Consider the following 21,009-nt stretch of genomic DNA (forward strand, 5'->3'; position numbering starts at 1 on the left):
ATTTTGATCTGAGGAATGGAGTAAACATTTGCACAGAAAAAGCGATTAGACCTATTTGATCTCTGAATGCCAATAAAAAGCATAATTTCCCTGTATTTTCCTCAGTAAAACATATTGTGTGGCTTACTTGTTTAAGTGTTGGGTTTACGGGGTTCATTCCGAGTTGATCGCTAGCTGCATTCGTTCGCTGCGCAGCGATCAGGCAAAAAAACGGCACTTCTGCGCATGCGCGCCGTACTATTGCAACGAACGATGTAGCGATGTACGATGTAACGATGTAGACACAAGGTCTAGCAAAGCTTTTCAGTCGCACTGCTGGCCGCAGAGTGATTGACAGGAAGAGGGCATTTCTGGGTGTCAACTAGGGTGCATCAAACGCCCCATGAATTTTTAAAAGTAAGAAAAATAATTTGTCCCCATGCTACATTTTTTAGAATTGTTAAGGCTATATTGCATACAATACAATTTTGAAGAATCTGAGATTATATTTGTGGTCCACCATGCCCCTGAAGATTAAAGATTTCTATTTATTTTAAATGCAATAACACTTGTTTTAACTTCTCTGATACAAGGACTTAAAACAATTTAGTAGGTTAATGATAAAGTGTTTAATTCATTGTTAACAACTAAACAAAGAGATAGAAGCAGAATTAGTGACGGAACAGTGAACAACATGTTACAGTTGGCTTATTACAAAGTTGAAACTGTCTTATTGCTGGCCGCTGGGCTTACGTAAGTTTGGTCTCTCTTTGCGATCATCTTCAACTACTTTGAGTACATTTTGATAGTGCTCTTCCTTCTTAGCCGATGATAAGCTTGACACCACGTTCAGCACAATCATTGACCACTTTCAATGCTTGAATATTGGTTTGTGAATTCTGATAAGCATCAGATTCTTTCCATTCACCAATGTCTTTCGTAAGAAAATCACTGTTTAGCTGAAGAATGTTAAAAATAAACCATGAATCTATTTCTGATGTGACAAATCTGAAAAAGAAATAATAATTTGATTAATGTTTTGTGATTTGGATGGGAACAGCCACGATAGGCCCATGAGGCTTCATGCTGTTCCCTTTCTTTGTTATGTTCTTAAATCAATGTAAGACACGCATTCATGGCACACATACAAAAGTTGGCTTCGTTTTGCTAAAGTTAGTTGTTTTGTATAATACAATACACGTGCTTTAGTACCAAGATACAGACAATTTTTGGGTGTGGAGGTGGACCACCTAAGTCAAATCGTACATCAAAAAAAATTTGCACAGTTGTTTCTATGCTAAAAAGGAACATTTTAAGAATAGGGACAGCAAGCATTCTGAATGTCGGGGCGTTTGATGCACCCTAGTGTCAACTGACTGTTTTCGGGGAGTGTTCGAAAAAACGCAGGCGTGCCAGGAAAAACGCAGGCGTGGCTGGGCGAACGCAGGGCGTGTTTGTGACATCAAAACAGGAACTGAATAGTCTGAAGTGATTCCAAGCCCTGAATAGGTATTGAGCTACTCTAAAACTGCACAAAAAAACTTTGCCGCCGCTCTGCGATCCTTTCGTTCGCACTTCTACTAAGCTAAAATACACTCCCAGTGGGAGGCGGCATAGCATTTGCACGGCTGCTAAAAACAGCTAGCGAGCAAACAACTCTGAATGATCACCTACATCTGGAGTGACAAGCGGTATTCTTAAACCCCACAATAGAGAGAGCATTGATGCGTAACATTATTGTCGGTAAAAGCATAATCTCCAATACCCTGCTTGTGCTCAATATAATTCCAAACTGAAGTGTTCTCTACCAGAGGCAGAACTACCGCCAGTGCAACCAGTGCGTTGCACTGGGGCCCGCCACTGTCCAGGGGCCCAAAGCATGTAATGATTCAAACTGACTCATTACATGCCGCTGTGTGCTGCGTACAACCGCTGCCCGCAGCACACAGCCACCCGGAGAGGAGAGGAGCACAGCGGACACGGGGGAAGGAGGAGGGAGCCGCAGCAGCGCTTTTTTACTGGTTGAGGCGTTGCTGCTGCTGTCACTCTGCTTCACTATAGGTTGTCTTCTGCCGCTGTGAAGCGCATCCCAGCATTCACAGCGGCGGAGAACAGCCTATAGTGAAGCAGAGGGACAGCAGCAGCAGCGCCTCCACCAATAACACAGCGCTGCTGCGGCTCCCTCCTCCACCTCCCTCCTCCTCCTCCTTCTCTCCTGCCCGGGATCTCTGCCAGAAGCTGCACCGAGGACTTTCTTTCTCTTTCTTTCTTTATGTGCAAAAAGGGGGACTGGCTGCCGTGATGTGTAAAAAGGGCACGCTGTCTGCCGTAATGTGTAAAAAGGGGACGCTGTCTGCCGCAATGTGTAAAAAGGGGGAATCTGCCTGCTGTAATGTGTAAAAAGGGGGACGCTGTCTGCCGTAATGTGTAACAAGTGCACGCTGTCTGCCGTAATGTGTAACAAGGGCACGCTGTCTGCCGTAATGTGTAAAAAGGGCACGCTGTCTGCCGTAATGTGTAAAAAGGGCACGCTGTGTGCCGTAATGTGTAACAAGGGCACGCTGTCTGCCGTTATGTGTAACAAGGGCATGCTGTCTGCCGTTATGTGTAACAAGGGCATGCTGTCTGCCGTTATGTGTAAAAGGGCACGATGTCTGCCGTTATGTGTAAAAAGGGCACGCTGTCTGCCGTTATGTGTAAAAAGTGTACGCTGTCTGCCGCTATGTGTAACAAGGGCACGCTGTCTGCCGTTATGTGTAAAAAGGGGACTCTGTCCGCCGTAAGGTGTAAAAGGGTCTCTACCTGGTGTAGTGGTGCTACTATGCGGCGTAATTTGAATAATGGAGACTACTGTGCACCGTTTTATGAATTGGTATTATTTTGTGGCCACACCCCTTCTCCACGAAGCCACGCACCTATGTATTTTTGCGCACGCCTACAGCGCGCACTGCCCCTGTTTTGCATGCAGGGTTGGGGCTCCGATGCTGTTTCTTGCACACAGTGCTAAAATGTCTAGTTACGGCACTGCGCTAGGTATCCATTTCTCTGCCCCTGAGCAGGTCCCCCTCACCAGATCCTCTCCAGGGGTGAGGGGGTGGACTTGGATGGGATGGGGCCCAAAGCATTTTGACGCACCTGGGCCCACCGCTCGCTAGTTCCGCCACTGTTCTCTACATAATAGAGAATACAGTCTGGACAATAAAGGTCACATTTATATGTAAAATATAATTAAATACAATTCAAATCAAACTCCATTCTTTTTTAAGAATCAAATAGAAACTTTCTTTCCAAATGGAAATATCACTTAAGTAATGCAAGTAAACAGCTGGCAATGTGGTAAGAGGTGTATGTTACCTGTATGTTAGGCTGTGGAGGGAGGGTTAGGTTTAGGCTGCGGGGAGGGTTAGGTTTGGGCTGCGGGGAGGAAGGGTTAGGATTAGGCTGCTCGTAGGGAGGGGAGGTTAGGGTTAGGCTATGGGAACCAAGGGTTAGTTTTAGGCTGCTGGGAGGGAGGGAGAGGTAGATAATTAGACTTAGCGTCCTCCTACACCCCTGTCAGCATTTCAAACAGTCGGAATGCCGGGGTCATTATTATGACCGCCCGGCATCCCCACTGCCAGGATCCCATACCCAACCCCCGATGCAGAATAAGTAAATATTCAGCAAAACCATTTAGAGAATTTTGCCTTTTATCTCTACCACAAAAAACTACCAAGGGCTGCAAATTAGATGCTGGGCAAGCTTCTTTTTTTATGGACTTCTAGGACTTTATGTTAAATCAAAGAGCTCTTTGGAACCCTATCTAGTCTGTGTGATGCATTCTAGGCATGCAGAAGGTCTTGTGGCACGGTGATATCTGTTTCAGTGTCTGTCAACAAAAAGTGTAGCACCCAGAAATACATCTAGGGATGTGGCAATGTGATTAATGCTTTGTAACTGCATACTTAACAAATGGGAAAGTAGGAAGGAATAATGCTACTTCGTTAAGACGTGAACATTATTTAGCTTCAGTTCCTGAAGCATGCATTATGATACATTATTGAATAGTACCTATCCAGCTTAATAAAACATCACATTTGCAAGAAGACTATGAAATGGCAGTATACGCTGCATAAAACATGTATCCTTAAGCAATGAATTAACAAGCCATCTTTATGAGCCCTGCTAGTGCACGGTTAAGCTGAATGAATAGGACTCTATGCAGGTTTTAAATAAATCATAGTTTGCAGGAAGCTCCCTGAATGTGTGTGAGGCTCACAGTGCTCTCTTGTAGTGCGAGGAGCCCATTAGAACACGGTGTGTTTCATATACAGGTCTCTTCCCTGCGATGACAAATGGGAAGATTGCAAGCTTTCTAAAGAGCAACATACTTAACCTTTACATTCAGAAGCACATATTAATGGGCAGGTCCATAGAATGCTGTGCCAAGTCAAACACTTATTTGGAAATCAAGGGAATCCTAAAAAAAAAAATGTCATATTAGAATAAAATTAATGTTTTTTTTTTTTTGTCAACCAATATCATTATTAATAGACAAATCTGAAGCTGTGTTTAAAGCGTTTTATATTTCTGTACTTGAGCAACTAGACTGTACAAACTAAAAAGTTATCACCTAACTACAACCAAATTTGCATTTTGCCAGCGATATCTCATTTACACTAGAGATGAGCGCCTGAAATTTTTCGGGTTTTGTGTTTTGGTTTTGGGTTCGGTTCCGCGGCCGTGTTTTGGGTTCGAACGCGTTTTGGCAAAACCTCACCGAATTATTTTTGTCGGATTCGGGTGTGTTTTGGATTCGGGTGTTTTTTTCCAAAAACACTAAAAAACAGCTTAAATCATAGAATTTGGGGGTCATTTTGATCCCAAAGTATTATTAACCTCAAAAACCATAATTTACACTCATTTTCAGTCTATTCTGAATACCTCACACCTCACAATATTATTTTTAGTCCTAAAATTTGCACCGAGGTCGCTGTGTGAGTAAGATAAGCGACCCTAGTGGCCGACACAAACACCGGGCCCATCTAGGAGTGGCACTGCAGTGTCACGCAGGATGTCCCTTCCAAAAAACCCTCCCCAAACAGCACATGACGCAAAGAAAAAAAGAGGCGCAATGAGGTAGCTGACTGTGTGAGTAAGATTAGCGACCCTAGTGGCCGACACAAACACCGGGCCCATCTAGGAGTGGCACTGCAGTGTCACGCAGGATGGCCCTTCCAAAAAACCCTCCCCAAACAGCACATGACGCAAAGAAAAAAAGAGGCGCAATGAGGTAGCTGACTGTGTGAGTAAGATTAGCGACCCTAGTGGCCGACACAAACACCGGGCCCATCTAGGAGTGGCACTGCAGTGTCACGCAGGATGTCCCTTCCAAAAAACCCTCCCCAAACAGCACATGACGCAAAGAAAAAAAGAGGCGCAATGAGGTAGCTGACTGTGTGAGTAAGATTAGCGACCCTAGTGGCCGACACAAACACCGGGCCCATTTAGGAGTGGCACTGCAGTGTCACGCAGGATGTCCCTTCCAAAAAACCCTCCCCAATCAGCACATGATGCAAAGAAAAAGAAAAGAAAAAAGAGGTGCAAGATGGAATTATCCTTGGGCCCTCCCACCCACCCTTATGTTGTATAAACAAAACAGGACATGCACACTTTAACCAACCCATCATTTCAGTGACAGGGTCTGCCACACGACTGTGACTGATATGACGGGTTGGTTTGGACCCCCCCCAAAAAAGAAGCAATTAATCTCTCCTTGCACAAACTGGCTCTACAGAGGCAAGATGTCCACCTCATCTTCACCCTCCGATATATCACCGTGTACATCCCCCTCCTCACAGATTATCAATTCGTCCCCACTGGAATCCACCATCTCAGCTCCCTGTGTACTTTGTGGAGGCAATTGCTGCTGGTCAATGTCTCCGCGGAGGAATTGATTATAATTCATTTTAATGAACATCATCTTCTCCACATTTTCTGGATGTAACCTCGTACGCCGATTGCTGACAAGGTGAGCGGCGGCACTAAACACTCTTTCGGAGTACACACTTGTGGGAGGGCAACTTAGGTAGAATAAAGCCAGTTTGTGCAAGGGCCTCCAAATTGCCTCTTTTTCCTGCCAGTATAAGTACGGACTGTGTGACGTGCCTACTTGGATGCGGTCACTCATATAATCCTCCACCATTCTATCAATGTTGAGAGAATCATATGCAGTGACAGTAGACGACATGTCCGTAATCGTTGTCAGGTCCTTCAGTCCGGACCAGATGTCAGCATCAGCAGTCGCTCCAGACTGCCCTGCATCACCGCCAGCGGGTGGGCTCGGAATTCTGAGCCTTTTCCTCGCACCCCCAGTTGCGGGAGAATGTGAAGGAGGAGATGTTGACAGGTCGCGTTCCGCTTGACTTGACAATTTTGTCACCAGCAGGTCTTTCAACCCCAGCAGACCTGTGTCTGCCGGAAAGAGAGATCCAAGGTAGGCTTTAAATCTAGGATCGAGCACGGTGGCCAAAATGTAGTGCTCTGATTTCAACAGATTGACCACCCGTGAATCCTTGTTAAGCGAATTAAGGGCTGCATCCACAAGTCCCACATGCCTAGCGGAATCGCTCCCTTTTAGCTCCTTCTTCAATGCCTCCAGCTTCTTCTGCAAAAGCCTGATGAGGGGAATGACCTGACTCAGGCTGGCAGTGTCTGAACTGACTTCACGTGTGGCAAGTTCAAAGGGCATCAGAACCTTGCACAACGTTGAAATCATTCTCCACTGCACTTGAGACAGGTGCATTCCATCTCCTATATCGTGCTCAATTGTATAGGCTTGAATGGCCTTTTGCTGCTCCTCCAACCTCTGAAGCATATAGAGGGTTGAATTCCACCTCGTTACCACTTCTTGCTTCAGATGATGGCAGGGCAGGTTCAGTAGTTTTTGGTGGTGCTCCAGTCTTCTGTACGTGGTGCCTGTACGCCGAAAGTGTCCCGCAATTTTTCTGGCCACCGACAGCATCTCTTGCACGCCCCTGTCGTTTTTTAAAAAATTCTGCACCACCAAATTCAAGGTATGTGCAAAACATGGGACGTGCTGGAATTTGCCCATATTTAATGCACACACAATATTGCTGGCGTTGTCCGATGCCACAAATCCACAGGAGAGTCCAATTGGGGTAAGCCATTCCGCGATGATCTTCCTCAGTTGCCGTAAGAGGTTTTCAGCTGTGTGCGTATTCTGGAAAGCGGTGATACAAAGCGTAGCCTGCCTAGGAAAGAGTTGGCGTTTGCGAGATGCTGCTACTGGTGCCGCCGCTGCTGTTCTTGCGGCGGGAGTCCATACATCTACCCAGTGGGCTGTCACAGTCATATAGTCCTGACCCTGCCCTGCTCCACTTGTCCACATGTCCGTGGTTAAGTGGACATTGGGTACAACTGCATTTTTTAGGAGACTGGTGAGTCTTTTTCTGACGTCCGTGTACATTCTCGGTATCGCCTGCCTAGAGAAGTGGAACCTAGATGGTATTTGGTAACGGGGGCACACTGCCTCAATAAATTGTCTAGTTCCCTGTGAACTAACGGCGGATACCGGACGCACGTCTAACACCAACATAGTTGTCAAGGACTCAGTTATCCGCTTTGCAGTAGGATGACTGCTGTGATATTTCATCTTCCTCGCAAAGGACTGTTGAACAGTCAATTGCTTACTGGAAGTAGTACAAGTGGGCTTACGACTTCCCCTCTGGGATGACCATCGACTCCCAGCGGCAACAACAGCAGCGCCAGCAGCAGTAGGCGTTACACGCAAGGATGCATCGGAGGAATCCCAGGCAGGAGAGGACTCGTCAGACTTGCCAGTGACATGGCCTGCAGGACTATTGGCATTCCTGGGGAAGGAGGAAATTGACACTGAGGGAGTTGGTGGGGTGGTTTGCGTGAGCTTGGTTACAAGAGGAAGGGATTTACTGGTCAGTGGACTGCTTCCGCTGTCACCCAAAGTTTTTGAACTTGTCACTGACTTATTATGAATGCGCTGCAGGTGACGTATAAGGGAGGATGTTCCGAGGTGGTTAACGTCCTTACCCCTACTTATTACAGCTTGACAAAGGGAACACACGGCTTGACACCTGTTGTCCGCATTTCTGGTGAAATACCTCCACACCGAAGAGCTGATTTTTTTGGTATTTTCACCTGGCATGTCAACGGCCATATTCCTCCCACGGACAACAGGTGTCTCCCCGGGTGCCTGACTTAAACAAACCACCTCACCATCAGAATCCTCCTGGTCAATTTCCTCCCCAGCGCCAGCAACACCCATATCCTCCTCATCCTGGTGTACTTCAACACTGACATCTTCAATCTGACTATCAGGAACTGGACTGCGGGTGCTCCTTCCAGCACTTGCAGGGGGCGTGCAAATGGTGGAAGGCGCATGCTCTTCACGTCCAGTGTTGGGAAGGTCAGGCATCGCAACCGACACAATTGGACTCTCCTTGTGGATTTGGGATTTCAAAGAACGCACAGTTCTTTGCGGTGCTTTTGCCAGCTTGAGTCTTTTCAGTTTTCTAGCGAGAGGCTGAGTGCTTCCATCCTCATGTGAAGCTGAACCACTAGCCATGAACATAGGCCAGGGCCTCAGCCGTTCCTTGCCACTCCGTGTGGTAAATGGCATATTGGCAAGTTTACGCTTCTCCTCCGACAATTTTATTTTAGGTTTTGGAGTCCTTTTTTTACTGATATTTGGTGTTTTGGTTTTGACATGCTCTGTACTATGCCATTGGGCATCGGCCTTGGCAGACGACGTTGCTGGCATTTCATCGTCTCGGCCATGACTAGTGGCAGCAGCTTCAGCACGAGGTGGAAGTGGATCTTGATCTTTCCCTAATTTTGGAACCTCAACATTTTTGTTCTCCATATTTTAATAGGCACAACTAAAAGGCACCTCAGGTAAACAATGCAGATGGATGGATTGGATACTAGTATACAATTATGGACGGGCTGCCGAGTGCCGACACAGAGGTAGCCACAGCCGTGAACTACCGCACTGTACTGTGTCTGCTGCTAATATATAGACTGGTTGATAAAGAGATAGTATACTCGTAACTAGTATGTATGTATAAAGAAAGAAAAAAAAACCACGGTTAGGTGGTATATACAATTATGGACGGGCTGCCGAGTGCCGACACAGAGGTAGCCACAGCCGTGAACTACCGCACTGTACTGTGTCTGCTGCTAATATATAGACTGGTTGATAAAGAGATAGTATACTCGTAACTAGTATGTATGTATAAAGAAAGAAAAAAAAACCACGGTTAGGTCACTGGTATATACAATTATGGACGGGCTGCCGAGTGCCGACACAGAGGTAGCCACAGCCGTGAACTACCGCACTGTACACTGGTTGATAAAGAGATAGTAGTATACTCGTAACAACTAGTATGACGACGGTATAAAGAATGAAAAAAAAACCACGGTTAGGTGGTATATAATACAATTATGGTTGGACGGACTGCCTGCCGAGTGCCGACACAGAGGTAGCCACAGCCGTGAACTACCGCACTGTACACTGGTTGATAAAGAGATAGTAGTATACTCGTAACAACTAGTATGACGACGGTATAAAGAATGAAAAAAAACCACGGTTAGGTGGTATATAATACAATTATGGTTGGACGGACTGCCTGCCGAGTGCCGACACAGAGGTAGCCACAGCCGTGAACTACCGCACTGTACACTGGTTGATAAAGAGATAGTAGTATACTCGTAACAACTAGTATGACGACGGTATAAAGAACGAAAAAAAAACCACGGTTAGGTGGTATATATTATAATACAATTATGGATGGACGGACTGCCTGCCGAGTTCCGACACAGAGGTAGCCACAGCCGTGAACTACCGCACTGTACACTGGTTGATAAAGAGATAGTAGTATACTCGTAACAACTAGTATGACTATGACGACGGTATAAAGAAAGAAAAAAAAAACCACGGTTAGGTGGTATATAATACAATTATGGATGGACGGACTGCCTGCCGAGTGCCGACACAGAGGTAGCCACAGCCGTGAACTACCGCACTGTACTGTGTCTGCTGCTAATATAGACTGGTTGATAAAGAGATAGTATACAATACTACTAATATACTGGTGGTCAGGCACTGGTCACCACTAGTCACACTGGCAGTGGCACTCCTGCAGCAAAAGTGTGCACTGTTTAATTTTAATATAATATTATTTATCATGTACTCCTGGCTCCTGCTATAACAACCTGCAGTGCTCCCCAGTCTCCCCCACAATTATAAGCTTTATATACAATACATTGATGTGCAGCACACTGGGCTGAGCAGTGCACACAGACTGAGTCACTGTGTGACTGTGTATCGTTTTTTTCAGGCAGAGAACGGATATATTAAATAAAACAAACAACTGCACTGTCTCTGGTGGTCACTGGTCACTGTGGTCGTCAGTCACTAAACTCTGTCTGCACTCTGCACTCTCTTCTAATCTACAGTATCACAGCAATCTCTCTCTCTCTCTCTCTCTTCTAAATCTAATCTAAATGGAGAGGACGCCAGCCACGTCCTCTCCCTATCAATCTCAATGCACGTGTGAAAATGGCGGCGACGCGCGGCTCCTTATATAGAATCCGAGTCTCGCGAGAATCCGACAGCGTCATGATGACGTTCGGGCGCGCTCGGGTTAACCGAGCAAGGCGGGAAGATCCGAGTCGCTCGGACCCGTGAAAAAAAAAGTGAAGTTCGTGCGGGTTCGGATTCAAAGAAACCGAACCCGCTCATCTCTAATTTACACTACAAATACTGTTTTAGTAGAAGCGTTCCAATTTTGCCTTACACTAGTTTTGTTATAGCTTCTGTGCTGTCACATTTCTTCTTAAAGGATTACTCCATCCAAAACTAAAAATCATAAACTACGTACAGAGTTAAAGAATAAAATGATTGATTTGTCTCTGCAGGGGTTCCATGCTACACTCTACTCTGATTTTCCCACTTCATCTGTATGAAACAAGCAGAGCAGGTATCAAGGTCCCTCAGTCATGGACTTCCCCTTCACGTTCAGCAAAGCATAGCAGGTATGTAAGCCTTTTTAAGTTTTTAACTCTTTACACTGCACTTCTAATCTTTATGAACTTTTAGGACTGATAGAGAATTGATATTGTATTATTAGCGATTCAGTCTGTTTTTCAACTTTCATGCTTTTGCTAAAATATCCCACGTCCCGCCATCTGTAACACTCCTCTTATCCATGGTAGATAGAATTTATTTTATTACTAGCATTTGACACGGCTTTGCTCGTGTGAATGTCTTTTGAAAATAAAATAAAAAAATTCTCCATTGCTCCTAGAAGTATACAGTGTTTCTCCTCACAAATTTATGTTTATGTACATACCGTCATTTTGGATTTGAGGAGCCTGCACACTGCACATGCCAAGTATCAAATGTGTGTTTTGTTATTTACAGGTTGAGTATCCCTTATCCAAAATGCTTGGGACCAGAAGTATTTTGGATATCTGATCTTTCCGTATTTTGGAATAATTGCATACCATAATGAGATATCATGGCAGTGGGACCCAAGTCTAAGTACAGAATGTATTTGTTTCATTTACACCTTATACACACAGCCTGAAGGTCATTTTAGCCAATATGTTTAATAATTTAGTGCATTAAACAAAGTTTGTGTACAAGCACACAATTAATTTCTGTTTCATATACAGTGCCTTGCTAAAGTATTCACCCCCCTTGGCTTTTTACCTATTTTGTTACATTACAACCTGTAATTTATTTATTTTTTTTATCTGAATTTTATGTGATGGACATGCACAAAACAGTCTAAGTTGGTGAAGTGAAATGAGAAAAATGTATATAAAAAATAATTTTATAAATACAAATTTGAAAATTGGAATGTGCATATGTATTTACCCCCTTTACTATGAAGCTGCTCAAAATTTCTGTTTCAGCCAATTACCTTCAGAAGTCACATAATTAGTGAAATTAAGTCCACCTGTGTGCAATCTAAGTGTCACATGATCTGTCAGTATAAACACACCTTATCTGAAAGACCCCAGAGGCTGCAACACCACTGAGCAAGAGGCATCACACCATGAAGACCAAGGAGCTCTCCAAACAAGTCAGGGACAAAGTTGTTGAGAAGTACAAGTCAGGGTTGGGTTATAAAAAAAATAAAAAATAAAAATAAAATCTTTGATGTTCCCCCGGAGCACCATCAAATCCATCATCTTCAAATGGAAAGAACATGGTACCACAACAAACCTGCCAAGAGAGAGAGACGGCCACTAAGACTCACAGACCGGGCAAGGAAGGCATTAATCAGAGAGGCAGCACAGAGACCAAAGGTAACCCTAGAGGAGCTGCAGAGTTACACAGCAGAGACTGGTGTATCTGCGCATGTGACCACAATAAGCTGTACACTCCATAGAGCTGGGCTTTATGGAAGAGTGGCCAGAAAAAAAGCCATTACTTAGTTTTAAAAATAAGAAGGCACATTTTGAGTTTGCCAAAAGGCATGTGGACGACTCCCCAAATGTATGGAGGAAGGTGCTCTGGTCAGATGAGACTAAAATTTAACTTTTCGTCCACCAAGGAAAATGCTATGTCTGGCGCAAACTCAACACATCCCATCACCCCAAGGACACCATCCCCACAGTGAAACATGGTGGTGGCAGCATCATGCTGTGGGGATGTTTTTCAGCAGCAGGGACTGGGACACTGTTTCGAGTCAAGGGAAAGATGGATGGTGCTAAATACAGGTATTTTCTTGAGCAAAACCTGTTTCAGTCTACCTGTGATTTGAGACTGGGATGGAGGTTCGCCTTCCAGCAAGACAATGACCCGAAGCATACTGCTAAAGCAACACTGAAGTGGTTTAAGGGTAAACATTTAAATGTGTTGTAATGGCCTAGTCAAAGCCCAGATCTCAATCCAATTAAGAGTCTGTGGTCAGACTTGAAGATTACTATTTACAAGCTGAAACCATCCAACATGAAGGAGCTGGAGCAGTTTTGCCTTGAGGAATGGGCAAAAATCCCAGTTGCAAGATGTGGCAAGCTCATAGAGACTTATCCAATGTGACTTGCAGCTGTAATTGCAGCATAAGGTGGCTTTACAAAGTACTGACTTTAGGGGGATGAATAGTTATGCATGCTGAAGTTTTCTGTTATTTTGTCCTATTTGTTGTTTGCTTCACAATAAAAAATAAAAAAAACTCTTCAAAGTTGTAGCCATGTTCTGTGAATGAAATGACGCAAACCTTCAAACAATCCATTTTAATTCCAGGTTGTGAGGCAACAAAACATGAAAAATGCAAAGGAGGGTGAATACTTTAGCAAGGCACTGTACACCTTATACACACTGCCTGAAGGTCATTTAATACAATATTTTGAAAAATTTAGTGTTAGTTTGTGTACGTTGAGCAATCAGAAAACAAAGGTTTCACTATCTCAGTCCCACTCAAAAAACTCCATATTTCGGAATATTCCGTATTTCGGAATATTTGGATATGGGATACTCAACCTGTATTGCCCCCTCTCCCTGGTGTCACATCGAGATACATACATTCGTTTATTTCTAGGTCACTAAGCTATCCAGTAGTGAGAACGCAATACAAATTAATTATTTATTAACAGTTTCTTATATAGCGCAGCTTATTCCATTGCGCATTACAGTTGGAACAACAGTGATGACACAAAACTGAGTGATAATAGCCAGACATAGAGGTAGGAATGCCCTGCTTGCAAGCTTACAATCTATAGGGAAATAGGCATTGATACACAGGGATAGATGCAGTGGCGTAACTACTGCCCCCGCAGCCCTCGCGGTGGCTTGGGGGCGAGGGGCTGCGGGGGCGCCACTGATTTACAGCAGACTGACATGCGGACGAGCGTCCGCATGTCAGTCTGCGGTCTCCTTCCCTCCGCCGCTTGTTGGAGGGACACGGAGGGCACAGCGCGCCTCCCTGTGTCCCTCCTGCATCATCTCCGGCGGCCGCGGGTCTAATAGGGGGAAGTGCCGTCCGTGAGCTCTAATTGGCTCACGAAACGGCACTTCCCCCTATTAGACCCGCGGCCGCCGGAGATGATGCAGCAGGAGGGACACAGGAGAGGCGAGCTGTGCCCTCCGTGTCCCTCCAAAAAGCAGCAGCAGCGGCGCGGGGGGGGGATATCTGGCACTGGGGCATATATGGCACTGGGGGGGGGGGATATCTGGCACTGGGGGCATATATGGCACTGGGGGGGAATATCTGGCACTGGGGCATATATGGCACTGGGGGGGAATATCTGGCACTGGGGGCATATATGGCACTGGGGGGGCATATATGGCACTGGGGGGGAATATCTGGCACTGGGGGCATGTATGGCACTGGGGGGGAATATCTGGCACTGGGGGAATATCTGGCACTGGGGGGGAATATATGGCACTGGGGGCATATGTGGCACTGGGGGGGTATATGTGTACCTGGCACATGGGGGGGGGCTATATTTGGCACTGGGGCATGTGAGTACCTGGCACCGTGGGGGAATATCTGGCACTGGGGACATATGTGGCACTGGGAGCACAGCCCTAGCAACAAGGACTACCTCCTAGCAAAGAGCATGACACCCAGTGCATGAAACACCTGGCAACGAGCATGACACCCAGTGCATGAAACACCTGGCAACGAGCATGACACCCAGTGCATGAAACCCCTGGCAATGAGCATGACACCCTGAGCATGAAAACCCCTGGCACCGTGCATGGAACCAAGAGCATGAAACCCCTGGCAACGAGCATGACACCCAGTGCATGAAACCCCTGACAACGAGCAGGTAATTGAAAAGTAATTAGAAGCCTTACTGTAGGACTTAATGTGTAATGGGCATTACGGTGTGTGGCATAATGTATCACGGACATTGCGGTGTGTGTCATAATGTGTCACAGACATTGTATGTGCTATAATGTATCGGGGGCATTGTAGTGTGTAGCATAATGTATAACGGGCATTGCGATTCCTGTCATAATGTGTCACAGGCATTACGGTGTGTGGCATAATGTGTCACAGGCATTAGTGTGTGGCATAATGTGTCGGGGGCATTACAGTGTGTGCATATTGTGTCATGTGCATTATTGTGTGCGGCATAATGTCTAAGGGCCATTGCAGTATGTGGCATAATGTATACTGGGCATTACTATAAGGAGGAAAAATGACAAATAATGTAAGGGGCATGAATCAGGATTATTTTTCTTTCCTGTGGTGGCCAACGTATGGGCGTGCAGGTTGCAAAACTGGGGTATAAGGTAGTCTTTTCCTGCAATGCCACGCCCCTTTATGCGAAACCACGCCCATTCCAACAAAACCACACCCTTTTTTGCCGCGCGCGCCTTCGGCGCGCGCATATTTATCCCTTTCTTGCTCCCAATTATGGAGGAGGGGGGGGGGGGCGCCGAAGAATTTTTTTGGCTTGGGGGAGAAAAATTTCTAGTTACGCCACTGGATAGATGTTACCCATTGCAGAGTATCTTGGTGGGCTGTTTGATGTAATCACACAGCAATGATGACCAGAGGTCAGGAGGATGTCAAATTGAAGAAAAATAAATTACTCTATGGGGGACATTTACTAAGCAGTGACAAGAGCGGATAAGTGAGCCAGTGGAGAAGTGGCCCCGTCAATCAATCAGCAGCTCTGTATCATTTTATAATATGCAAATTACAGATGTTACTTCAGTGCTGATTGGTTGCCATGGGCACTTCTCCACTGGCTCACTTCTCCGCTCTTAACACTGCTTAATAAATGTTCCCCTATGTTAGGATGTGTGGACTGTACTGAGGGGATGTAATTAGATAATAATATTTATGAAGGTTATGTGGGCAGTTCTGAAATTAGATATTCTTCCCTGAAGAGGTGAGATTTCAGGGAACACTTGATGGTTTGAAGACTTGAGGAGAGTCTTATTGTGTGTGTGGAAGGACCAGAGCCGGCCCTAACCAATATGATGCCCTAGGCAAGATTTTGGCTGGTGCCCCCTAGCACCACCGCTGGTTCTGCCTCTGACCTTGTACCTCTTTCCCAGCACCATCACCCCTCACCCATAGCAGTCCTTGTACCCCCTATATTTTAAACAGGAACAGTTCGCACATTTGACGCACAGCCCAAAAAGGGGCATCTTCTTGCTGGGAAGGGGCATGGCCACACAATAGTAACGCCAATTCCAATTATGCCACACAGTACTGCAACTTTATTTACATTTTATCTTGCGATAGTGTCCATAATTCATATTACATCCCACAGTAGTATCACTTTACCTTATAAACGTTACTCCTCACAGTAGAGCCTCTTATTCACATTACATCACACTGAATTGCTCCTTATTCACATTACACCACACCTTATTGCTCTTTATTCACATTAGATGACACAGTAGTGCCCTTTCTATATGCAACACCACATAGTATAGCACCTTATACACATAATGCCGCACATTAGTAATGCATTTATACACAATTCCACACAGTAATGCCCCTTACACATATGAGACACATTAATGTCCTTATAAACATAATGCTCCTTACACATTATGACAACCTTTATTAATGCCCTTTTACACATAATGTCCCTTACACATATGGCGCACATTATTAATGCCCTTATACACATAATGACACACACAGTGCCCCCTACACATTTGCTGCACATTATTAGTGCCCCTATACACATAATGACACACATACAGTAGTACCCTGTTACACATATGCCGCACATTATTAATGCCCTTATACACATAATGACACACACAGTGGCCCTTTACACATATGTTGCACATTATTAATGCATTTTTACATGACACACATAATGCTCCTTACACATATTCCGCACACTACTGCACAACCAACCCACTCACATGCACACAGCACTCACACTTCCACTAACACTGTGACCTCTGCCTCTGCTTGGATACAGATGTGTCCTCACAAATCTTGCATCAATGCTAACGTCCGGCACCTTTTTTTAATGAAAATTATTTGCATTGCTATGTGGCTAGGATGCACAAGCTGCTTCTGCTGATTAAACTGATATGCCGCATGCCTATATACTGTGTGAGACTGTGGTTGTATCTGCATATGAAATGCTACATACAGAATATAGGCATGCCGCATATCATTTTAATCAGCAGAAGCTGCTGATGCCCCTAGGCATATCAAATGCCCTAGGCAATTGCCTAGTTTGCCTATGCCTATGGCCGGCTCTGGGGAGGACATTCCACAGAGTAGGTGCAGCCCGAAGGAAGTCCTGCAATCGTGATTAGGAGCAAGTAATGAGTGTGGATGAGAGACGCAGAGCTGAGAGGTCGAGTTGGGATAAATACATCACATTGTTCTTGCGTGATGCTGGAACGAACAAACAAAAATTGCAACTTTATTATATATATAATATATATATATAATATCTCTACTTTTATGGGAAGCAAGTGGATCAGAACAGAAGAAACTACTAAGAACTGATCACGCCTTCCAGCAGTTTAAAATATGTTTTCTGAGAGACATTCCTTTATGAAAAAGCAAACGTAGAAAAGCTGTTTTGTATAATTGCTGGGTTATGGATTTTTGGATTAAGAATGCAGCAGTAGGAAAGTGTGTATCATCTGATAAAGATAGAAGAGGACATTCCTTGCTAAGGGGCATATTCCTTTTCCTGAAGAAAAGCCTAAATCCAGTGACAATGGTGTCTTCACCAGAGGTAGGGCTTCTCCCAAATTAAGAAGCTCCGAGGCTAGGAATGGCTTCCACTGGGTTTTGCTGGTGTTAGCTTTCCCATACAAAGCCTTTATAAGAAAGAATCTGGCAGTACATGTACTGGTGTAATATTCCTGGTCACGCTGTCATACAGCCTCTTCACTATCCTCGCAGTAAGACGCTAAGTTCAGCCTTAAAACTGCCGCCCAGCTGGCCTGGCAAAGTTTTATCTTTAAAAGTGAACAACAAGCCACACTTGTACACAAAGCTTTTATTCTACGGGGGAAAACAAAAGGTACCAGAAAAACTAGGAACAAAAAGGTACTGATTCTTACCTAAAGTTGCAAGTTAATAGAAGATTTACAGTAGCTTCCCTACCCTGGGCATGTGTTTAGCAGTATATTTTTATTCATTTCTGAAACTGATTTATCCCTGTTTCTGGAATTAGTTCTTAGAAATCATACCTAGAATAAGGTGTCCCTTGCTTACCACTGAGTGTCATCAGAGAAAAGCACTCCTTGTTCATACAGAGAAGTGGTGACAGACTTTATGTTTTTAGTCTATTTATAAATTACCATTATTGTGTTCCACAGAAATACATTTTTATCTTTGGTTAATTTACCAAAAGATAGCACACAAAAAAGACATTCTCCATTAATTTCACTTTGTTCTCTGTGCAGTATAGTAAGAGTTCCTTCAAATTATTAACAACAAAACGTATTTATTGCTTCTCTAACATGGTACTCCAAACTGCTTTAGCGCTGATACACATTTATGATAACTGGAGCAGATAGTAGGCTTGGCAGAAGTTAGTCTTCTCCCATCATATGACATTTACATATTTTTAATGAGCCAAAAATGTAAACTACAGTTTGTTAAACACAAATATTCATATGATATTTTTTTGTGCTTGACAGTTGTTTACTTGAGGATTTCCTTATAGTGACCAATAGTGTATGATAAATCATGCAATGGCTAACTCCAAAACACCTCACAATTCCTCTTGTACTGAAGATCTGTGGGCAACACATAGGGTTAACACAATCTAGTTGAACAGTTACCCACATTCTATTTGCATATACAGGTGTTAGCCAGATCACAAGGCTAAATTACCTTTATATTTTCTGGATTGCAAAAATAAATGACTTTAAAACAAGTCTGTCTAAGATTGTGCTTAAGAAGGGTTCACTACGGCTGGCCGGCGGTCGGGCTCCCGGCGACTAGCATCCCGGCGCCGGGAGCCCGACCGCCGGCTTACCGACAGCTTGGCGAGCGCAAATGAGCCCCTTGCGGGCTCGCTGCGCTCGCCACGCTACGGGCACGGTGGCGCGCTACGCGCGCCACACTATTTTATTCTCCCTCTATGGGGGTCGTGGACCCCCACGAGGGAAAATAAGTGTCGGTATGCCGGCTGTCGGGCTCCCGGCGCCGGTATACTGAGCGCCGGGAGCCCGACCGCCGACAAACAGAAGACCACCCCTTAAGAATAATGGACATGGATTTAATGCACCAATGCCAGTGGTTTATTCTGTGATCAAAGGTGCCAGTACACAGGAGGGAATAGCTACAAGTTGATAGATTTATTGAAGCTCCCATACTCTGGACAATTCTTCAGCTGTTTATTTTATGCATTTCTGACATTTTGCAATAGTTTTTTCCTGTTTAGTTTTTTCCTGTTTCTAGAACTAGTCCTGTTTCCGCTTTCTCACTCATTCCCCACTTCTCAGTGAATTGCGTCATTGTAATCTCACCTCCTGTGCGTGCTGCAGTTACTCACTATTGGTAGTGAGGGAGCGGCCATAATAGTGCATTTGCCCCCCAACCCTCCTCAGTGGTTGCCTGTATTGTATCTCCCCCGGAGAGGAAAGAGGAAAAATAGTACATCATTTGAAAGTACAGGTTGAGTATCCCTTATCCAAAATGCTTGGGACCAGAGGAATTTTGGATATCGGATTTTTCTGTATTTTGGAATAATTGCATACCATAACGAGATATTATGGTGATAGGACCTAAATCTAAGCACAGAATGCATTTATGTTTCATATACACCTTATACACACAGCCTGAAGGTCATTTTAGCCAATATTTTTTTATAACTTTGTGCATTAAAAAAAGTGTGTGTACATTCACAGAATTCATTTATGTTTCATATACACCTTATACACACAGTCTGAAGTTCATTTAATACAATATTTTTAATAACTTTGAGTATTAAACAAAGTTTGTGTACACTGAGCCATCAAAAACAAAGGTTTCACTATCTCAGTCTCACTCAAAAAAGTCCGTATTTCGGAATATTTGGATATGGGATACTCAACCTGTACTGATTTTGATAATCCACAATGTTGAAAACACTGACAGTCATTGCTTACATAGTGTCTGTGTCAGCTTTTCATAATTCCTAAAAGCCATAGCAATTTGTATTTTCTGCCGAAATGATGTATATAGCCAGTCGTCACTTGTAAACAGACCGCTGTGTTTCTTTATATTTGTTGTTGCTGCCAGTATACAGCTGTCACACCAGTTGCCTGTGTGAGTAAAGTATAGTTATTGAGCTAATAATCTGTTCTACGTGTGTTTCTAAAGGGTAGACAAAACATCTCTGCTATGGCTACTACACACTTACTACAAAATAGAACATCTGTACTTCATAAATGTTTACCAGTCACAGTCTGAATAGTAATATTCTTAATTGATAGTCCAGCAATACAGAAGCGCATTAATAAGAATATCTGCAAATCTCAAATCAGCTCATAAAACTTACCAGTGCCAGAAATATTTAACAGGACATCCTTTCCACTGGATCAAGGTAAATCTGGGCAAAGACATGCAAATAAACATCATGTGGAGATTTTGTTTATTTTAAATCTGTCATCTGCCAGCTCATCTGAGTGGCCCAGTGGTTAAAGGCACAAACTGTGAGCGCAAATGACCTGCTGCACGTATATCTGTGTGCCGCTCCAGTGAGCAAACAGAGACAGGAGCAGTGAACCTGAATTAATGTGCACAAGGATGTCTAAAAATTTATGTGCTATATTAAAACAAGTACGTAATAATAAAACTATATTTTCCAGGTTAGTTATAGCACAAATTTATGTTGCTGTGCTCAATTTGTTTGCGGCCCTGTGCCATGCGGCTCTTTGTTATCTTCTATACAGACACCGGAGACACATTTTGTGCATAGATGTAGTCAGGCAACTCGGACTACTCTGAGGCACTAACAGCTAGGAGTCCCATTACCTCCCAGAAACAGAGTTGTCCTAGTTTGCTGCAGAGTTGGTGGCTTGGAGCCTCCTTGCCTTAT

At 44.3% G+C, this 21,009-nt stretch overlaps 1 protein-coding gene and 1 long non-coding RNA gene across 6 annotated transcripts in view; one reads left to right on the forward strand and one right to left on the reverse strand.

Annotated features, from left to right (window-relative positions):
* Positions 1 to 21,009, forward strand: part of CSGALNACT1 (chondroitin sulfate N-acetylgalactosaminyltransferase 1) — a 558,708-nt gene that overhangs the window by 101,422 nt on the left and 436,277 nt on the right. For all 5 annotated transcript variants that reach the window (XM_063919982.1, XM_063919986.1, XM_063919985.1 and 2 more), the window contains exon 2: positions 10,936 to 11,052. The gene's annotated coding sequence lies outside the window, so the exon portion shown is untranslated. The remainder of the gene's footprint in view (positions 1 to 10,935; positions 11,053 to 21,009) is intronic.
* LOC134913605 (uncharacterized) lies at positions 649 to 20,567 on the reverse strand. Its single transcript, XR_010177314.1, has 3 exons — positions 20,470 to 20,567; positions 4,355 to 4,438; positions 649 to 987 (listed from the first exon to the last, which is right to left on the reverse strand). It is a non-coding gene; the product is annotated as an uncharacterized LOC134913605 (long non-coding RNA).

This window comes from Pseudophryne corroboree, chromosome 1 (genome assembly GCF_028390025.1).
Source record: "Pseudophryne corroboree isolate aPseCor3 chromosome 1, aPseCor3.hap2, whole genome shotgun sequence".
Taxonomy (NCBI): Eukaryota; Metazoa; Chordata; class Amphibia; order Anura; family Myobatrachidae; genus Pseudophryne; species Pseudophryne corroboree.